The 7,500-nt window shown below is 54.7% G+C and overlaps 2 non-coding genes and 1 pseudogene across 2 annotated transcripts; all 3 read right to left on the reverse strand.

Moving 5' to 3' along the window:
• LOC126443723 (large subunit ribosomal RNA) overlaps nucleotides 1-1,569 on the reverse strand; it is a 3,929-nt pseudogene extending 2,360 nt beyond the window's left edge.
• Nucleotides 1,570-1,757: 188 nt separating this feature from the next.
• LOC126443720 (5.8S ribosomal RNA) lies at nucleotides 1,758-1,912 on the reverse strand. The gene has a single exon (XR_007582129.1). It is a non-coding gene; the product is annotated as a 5.8S ribosomal RNA (ribosomal RNA).
• A 353-nt stretch (nucleotides 1,913-2,265) lies between these two features.
• On the reverse strand, nucleotides 2,266-4,174 carry LOC126443728 (small subunit ribosomal RNA). The gene has a single exon (XR_007582134.1). It is a non-coding gene; the product is annotated as a small subunit ribosomal RNA (ribosomal RNA).
• Between the last annotated feature and the right edge of the window lie 3,326 nt (nucleotides 4,175-7,500).

A 7,500-nucleotide genomic window follows, 5' to 3' on the forward strand; every position in this document is an offset into this window, starting at 1 on the left:
TGCTGTCTTAAGCAACCAACGCCTTTCATGGTTTCCCATGAGCGTCGATTCGGGCGCCTTAACTCGGCGTTTGGTTCATCCCACAGCGCCAGTTCTGCTTACCAAAAGTGGCCCACTTGGCACTCCGATCCGAGTCGTTTGCTCGCGGCTTCAGCATATCAAGCAAGCCGGAGATCTCACCCATTTAAAGTTTGAGAATAGGTTGAGGTCGTTTCGGCCCCAAGGCCTCTAATCATTCGCTTTACCGGATGAGACTCGTACGAGCACCAGCTATCCTGAGGGAAACTTCGGAGGGAACCAGCTACTAGATGGTTCGATTAGTCTTTCGCCCCTATACCCAGCTCCGACGATCGATTTGCACGTCAGAATCGCTACGGACCTCCATCAGGGTTTCCCCTGACTTCGTCCTGGCCAGGCATAGTTCACCATCTTTCGGGTCCCAACGTGTACGCTCTAGGTGCGCCTCACCTCGCAATGAGGACGAGACGCCCCGGGAGTGCGGAGGCCGCCGCCCCGTGAAGGGCGGGGAAGCCCCATCCTCCCTCGGCCCGCGCAAGGCGAGACCTTCACTTTCATTACGCCTTTAGGTTTCGTACAGCCCAATGACTCGCGCACATGTTAGACTCCTTGGTCCGTGTTTCAAGACGGGTCGTGAAATTGTCCAAAGCTGAAGCGCCGCTGACGGGAGCGATTATTCCGCCCGAGAGCATCCCGAGCCAACAGCGGCGCGGGTCCGGGGCCGGGCCAGGTAGGTCCGTCATCCGGGAAGAACCGCGCGCGCTTGCCGGGAGCCCGAGCGCCCAAAGGGGCGAATCGACTCCTCCAGATATACCGCCGGGCAGCCAGCCAGGACACCGGGGCTCTGCCCAACAGACGCGAACCGAGGCCCGCGGAAGGACAGGCTGCGCACCCGGGCCGTAGGCCGGCACCCAGCGGGTCGCGACGTCCTACTAGGGGAGAAGTGCGGCCCACCGCACACCGGAACGGCCCCGCCCCGCGGCGAGTGGAAAGGCAACCGGACACGACCCCGCCGCGAATTGCTCCGCGCGGGCGGCCGGCCCCATCTGCCGAGGGCGGAGGCCAGTGGCCGGATGGGCGTGAATCTCACCCGTTCGACCTTTCGGACTTCTCACGTTTACCCCAGAACGGTTTCACGTACTTTTGAACTCTCTCTTCAAAGTTCTTTTCAACTTTCCCTCACGGTACTTGTTCGCTATCGGTCTCGTGGTCATATTTAGTCTCAGATGGAGTTTACCACCCACTTGGAGCTGCACTCTCAAGCAACCCGACTCGAAGGAGAGGTCCCGCCGACGCTCGCACCGGCCGCTACGGGCCTGGCACCCTCTACGGGCCGTGGCCTCATTCAAGTTGGACTTGGGCTCGGCGCGAGGCGTCGGGGTAGTGGACCCTCCCAAACACCACATGCCACGACAGGCGGCAGCCTGCGGGGTTCGGTGCTGGACTCTTCCCTGTTCGCTCGCCGCTACTGGGGGAATCCTTGTTAGTTTCTTTTCCTCCGCTTAGTAATATGCTTAAATTCAGCGGGTAGTCTCGCCTGCTCTGAGGTCGTTGTACGAGGTGTCGCACGCCACACCGCCAGCCGGCTGTGCACGCTACCGAGTAAGTACCGGTATGCGAACCGCCAGGCGACGGGCGCGCATCGCACGTTTAAGGAGACGCGGCCGGCCCCACAGGCGGCCACGACACTCCCAGGTCTGCGAAGCGGGGCAAACGCCGCGCGCTTCAGTATACGTAGCCGACCCTCAGCCAGACGTGGCCCGGGAACGGAATCCATGGACCGCAATGTGCGTTCGAAACGTCGATGTTCATGTGTCCTGCAGTTCACATGTCGACGCGCAATTTGCTGCGTTCTTCATCGACCCACGAGCCGAGTGATCCACCGTCCTGGGTGATCTTTTCATAGTTTCCACCATCTCTTTCGAGACAGTTGCATAGGCGGGACTGAGGCGTGTGGCGGCCCTGTTCCAGCGTTCAGTGTCCAACGGCCTCACGGCCGATGGGCGTCGTACGGCTCCACACCGGAGCGGACAGGCAGTCGGGCGAAAGTCATTCAAAACCGGCGCCAGGCGCCAGGTGCCGCAGGCCAGCCGCTCCAGCGCTTCAGCGCTCGTACCACACAACATTGCCGTTAGTTTTGAGACGAACGCGTGGTTCCGCACGCGGCGCACGGCTACTGCGAGCCGTACAGGTAGCTGCGTGTTGCGCGACACGACACGCACATCGAAAGACATGCAGTCTAGTCGGTAATGATCCTTCCGCAGGTTCACCTACGGAAACCTTGTTACGACTTTTACTTCCTCTAAATGATCAAGTTTGGTCATCTTTCCGGTAGCATCGGCAACGACAGAGTCAATGCCGCGTACCAGTCCGAAGACCTCACTAAATCATTCAATCGGTAGTAGCGACGGGCGGTGTGTACAAAGGGCAGGGACGTAATCAACGCGAGCTTATGACTCGCGCTTACTGGGAATTCCTCGTTCATGGGGAACAATTGCAAGCCCCAATCCCTAGCACGAAGGAGGTTCAGCGGGTTACCCCGACCTTTCGGCCTAGGAAGACACGCTGATTCCTTCAGTGTAGCGCGCGTGCGGCCCAGAACATCTAAGGGCATCACAGACCTGTTATTGCTCAATCTCGTGCGGCTAGAAGCCGCCTGTCCCTCTAAGAAGAAAAGTAATCGCTGACAGCACGAAGGATGTCACGCGACTAGTTAGCAGGCTAGAGTCTCGTTCGTTATCGGAATTAACCAGACAAATCGCTCCACCAACTAAGAACGGCCATGCACCACCACCCACCGAATCAAGAAAGAGCTATCAATCTGTCAATCCTTCCGGTGTCCGGGCCTGGTGAGGTTTCCCGTGTTGAGTCAAATTAAGCCGCAGGCTCCACTCCTGGTGGTGCCCTTCCGTCAATTCCTTTAAGTTTCAGCTTTGCAACCATACTTCCCCCGGAACCCAAAAGCTTTGGTTTCCCGGAGGCTGCCCGCCGAGTCATCGGAGGAACTGCGGCGGATCGCTGGCTGGCATCGTTTATGGTTAGAACTAGGGCGGTATCTGATCGCCTTCGAACCTCTAACTTTCGTTCTTGATTAATGAAAACATACTTGGCAAATGCTTTCGCTTCTGTTCGTCTTGCGACGATCCAAGAATTTCACCTCTAACGTCGCAATACGAATGCCCCCGCCTGTCCCTATTAATCATTACCTCGGGTTCCGAAAACCAACAAAATAGAACCGAGGTCCTATTCCATTATTCCATGCACACAGTATTCAGGCGGGCTTGCCTGCTTTAAGCACTCTAATTTGTTCAAAGTAAACGTGCCGGCCCACCGAGACACTCAATAAAGAGCACCCTGGTAGGATTTCAACGGGGTCCGCCTCGGGACGCACGAGCACGCACGAGGCGGTCGCACGCCTTCGGCTCGCCCCACCGGCAGGACGTCCCACGATACATGCCAGTTAAACACCGACGGGCGGTGAACCAACAGCGTGGGACACAAATCCAACTACGAGCTTTTTAACCGCAACAACTTTAATATACGCTATTGGAGCTGGAATTACCGCGGCTGCTGGCACCAGACTTGCCCTCCAATAGATACTCGTTAAAGGATTTAAAGTGTACTCATTCCGATTACGGGGCCTCGGATGAGTCCCGTATCGTTATTTTTCGTCACTACCTCCCCGTGCCGGGAGTGGGTAATTTGCGCGCCTGCTGCCTTCCTTGGATGTGGTAGCCGTTTCTCAGGCTCCCTCTCCGGAATCGAACCCTGATTCCCCGTTACCCGTTACAACCATGGTAGGCGCAGAACCTACCATCGACAGTTGATAAGGCAGACATTTGAAAGATGCGTCGCCGGTACGAGGACCGTGCGATCAGCCCAAAGTTATTCAGAGTCACCAAGGCAAACGGACCGGACGAGCCGACCGATTGGTTTTGATCTAATAAAAGCGTCCCTTCCATCTCTGGTCGGGACTCTGTTTGCATGTATTAGCTCTAGAATTACCACAGTTATCCAAGTAACGTGGGTACGATCTAAGGAACCATAACTGATTTAATGAGCCATTCGCGGTTTCACCTTAATGCGGCTTGTACTGAGACATGCATGGCTTAATCTTTGAGACAAGCATATGACTACTGGCAGGATCAACCAGGGAGCTGCGTCAACTAGAGCTGAGCAGCCGGCCGCCCGGGAGTGTGTCCCGGGGGCCCGCGCGAACACGCAAGCGTCCGCTCAATTATTCTGCAAACAGGAGGAGGCTGAGCTCCCCTGCACAACACACCTCGAAACCCTCTCAGGTCCCGGCGGCGCGCAGCGCCGTCCTAAGTACTTGGTCGGGTTCGAGAGAGGCGCAATCGCCCGGAGTTAGGCGAGTAGACGCTTTAGGTGCGACCACCCGTGCTCCCAACTGAGCTTGCCGCTGCCGACAGAGGCCCGGGAGCGTGCTGTCGTGGCATTGCCGGCGGGAGACAACACGCGCCACCTACGGTGACCGGCAGCTCCAACGCCAGCGCCACAGAAGGACAAAAGCCCCACTTGGGTGCCGAAGCGAACTCTCCCAGCACAGCGCACGCGCCAACACGTCCGCACAGCTGCGATACAAACCACCTGCGAGAACCGCTGGGGCGACCGAGCAGCAGACGGCGTCGCGGCGCCGAGCGCCGGGCGGCGGCGCATCCTCAGCGCACACAGTCCTCAATCGGACCAGCACACTGCAGATGGCCACCGCGCTTCGCACCGGGCCCGCGAGGACCTACTTTGGCCGCAAGGCGCCGCGAGCAGGGGGCGCCGGCGCGCAGCTGCGCCGCCTGCCGCGTCCGTCGGCCGGCGCGCCTGCCACTGGCCGCCCCCACCAGCCGGCTGTAGCGCGTGCGCCCACGCACCGCGCTGCCAGCACGCCGGGCGGCCCCCCCTCACCGGCCGGGGACGGTCCCACCCAGCCACCGCCGCGTATCGCCTCACACCCAGATCCCCTTTCGCGTTCGTGGGCATGGTGGGTCCCCTTTCACGTTCGTGGGCATGGTGGGTATCCCTGAAACAACCGGTTAATAGCTCGACCGATCGTCGCCAACACTGATTCACCTCTAGCGAGAACAACCGCACCACAACGGGTTACCTGTTGTTCATTTGCGTAACGTCACCAGCAAACGTAGACGTCCATCGCCATTTGCAACGAGTATTGCATGCCTGTGTCAGGTGTCACAACACACTACGTCTGCCCACATAGACGCAACAACATGTGCACGCCTCGAGAACACGTGGAAGGTAGCCCCCGTACGTATGCGGTGTCCATTGCGCGAACGACTGTCAGCCGGCCTCTGCAGGATGTCGCAGATGTGGAACGCGGTGCAACATGCTATCACGGTGTGTGAGAAGAGACGACTACGTCCGAATACACGCTCCACTACATCAACAGACTGCTCATGCTGATCGCCATCCAGGGCGTCCGTTCCTCCCACACGTCTGAATGGCGTACCACACTGCAATCCAGCTCTTATAGGGAGACGACACGTAGCTGCGTGCACAATATTTGGACTGTATGGTCTGCCGTTGCTAGGCGCAGTCGTCGTACGGTCACACATGTGCCACGATGTATCATTCAGTACATACGGACCAATGTGCAGTACAGTTTGTGGGTTTTGCGTACATCGGCGGACAGGTGACAGGCCGTACCACAACGTAGGCTGAGTACGTCGGCATGCGAAGGGCATTGAACATGCAAACTTCTCAACGACCAGCTTGCGAAGGCAGGGGGGAAGGGGGGGGGGGCATGTACGTCCTGCTGCTATCCACATTACAGTGTATAGCAGGAGCATGTGGAAAGTCAGCAACACCTGCAAGGTGTTTAACATGACGCGATACACAGGGGACCGGGCAGTGCGAATAGCGAACTATATTGCGAGGGTTGCGGTTAGGCAACACTACACTAATTTAACGAGTTGCATAACAATTACAGAGCAGGTTCAGCGACAACGTGCGTCAGGTTAAGGCGCAATATAGGTTAGGTTGAGGCACAATATAGGTTAGGTTAAGGCACAACATGGGTTACGTTAAGGCACAAATTGGGTTACGTTAAGGCACAACATGGGTTACGTTAAGGCACAACATGGGTTACGTTAAGGCACAAATTAGGTTACGTTAAGGCACAAATTAGGTTACGTTAAGGCACAAATTAGGTTACGTTAAGGCACAAATTAGGTTACGTTAAGGCACAAATTAGGTTACGTTAAGGCACAAATTAGGTTACGTTAAGGCACAAATTAGGTTACGTTAAGGCACAAATTAGGTTACGTTAAGGCACAAATTAGGTTACGTTAAGGCACAAATTAGGTTACGTTAAGGCACAAATTAGGTTACGTTAAGGCACAAATTAGGTTACGTTAAGGCACAAATTAGGTTACGTTAAGGCACAAATTAGGTTACGTTAAGGCACAAATTAGGTTACGTTAAGGCACAAATTAGGTTACGTTAAGGCACAAATTAGGTTACGTTAAGGCACAAATTAGGTTACGTTAAGGCACAAATTAGGTTACGTTAAGGCACAAATTAGGTTACGTTAAGGTACAATATGGGTTAGGTTAAGGTACAATATGGGTTAGGTTAAGGTACAATATGGGTTAGGTTAAGGTACAATATGGGTTAGGTTAAGGCACAACGTAGGTTAGGTTAAGGCACAACGTAGGTTAGGTTAAGGCACAACGTAGGTTAGGTTAAGGCACAACATAGGTTAGGTTAAGGCACAACATAGGTTAGGTTAAGGCACAACATAGGTTAGGTTAAGGCACAACATAGGTTAGGTTAAGGCACAACATAGGTTAGGTTAAGGCACAACATAGGTTAGGTTAAGGCACAACATAGGTTAGGTTAAGGCACAACGTAGGTTAGGTTAAGGCACAACGTAGGTTAGGTTAAGGCACAACGTAGGTTAGGTTAAGGCACAACGTAGGTTAGGTTAAGGCACAACGTAGGTTAGGTTAAGGCACAACGTAGGTTAGGTTAAGGCACAACGTAGGTTAGGTTAAGGCACAACGTAGGTTAGGTTAAGGCACAACGTAGGTTAGGTTAAGGCACAACGTAGGTTAGGTTAAGGCACAACGTAGGTTAGGTTAAGGCACAACGTAGGTTAGGTTAAGGCACAACGTAGGTTAGGTTAAGGCACAACGTAGGTTAGGTTAAGGCACAACGTAGGTTAGGTTAAGGCACAACGTAGGTTAGGTTAAGGCACAACGTAGGTTAGGTTAAGGCACAACGTAGGTTAGGTTAAGGCACAACGTAGGTTAGGTTAAGGCACAACGTAGGTTAGGTTAAGGCACAACGTAGGTTAGGTTAAGGCACAACGTAGGTTAGGTTAAGGCACAACGTAGGTTAGGTTAAGGCACAACATAGGTTAGGTTAAGGCACAACATAGGTTAGGTTAAGGCACAACATAGGTTAGGTTAAGGCACAACATAGGTTAGGTTAAGGCACAACATAGGTTAGGTT

The sequence above is a fragment of the Schistocerca serialis genome, unplaced genomic scaffold, assembly GCF_023864345.2.
Source record: "Schistocerca serialis cubense isolate TAMUIC-IGC-003099 unplaced genomic scaffold, iqSchSeri2.2 HiC_scaffold_181, whole genome shotgun sequence".
Classification (NCBI taxonomy): domain Eukaryota; kingdom Metazoa; phylum Arthropoda; class Insecta; order Orthoptera; family Acrididae; genus Schistocerca; species Schistocerca serialis.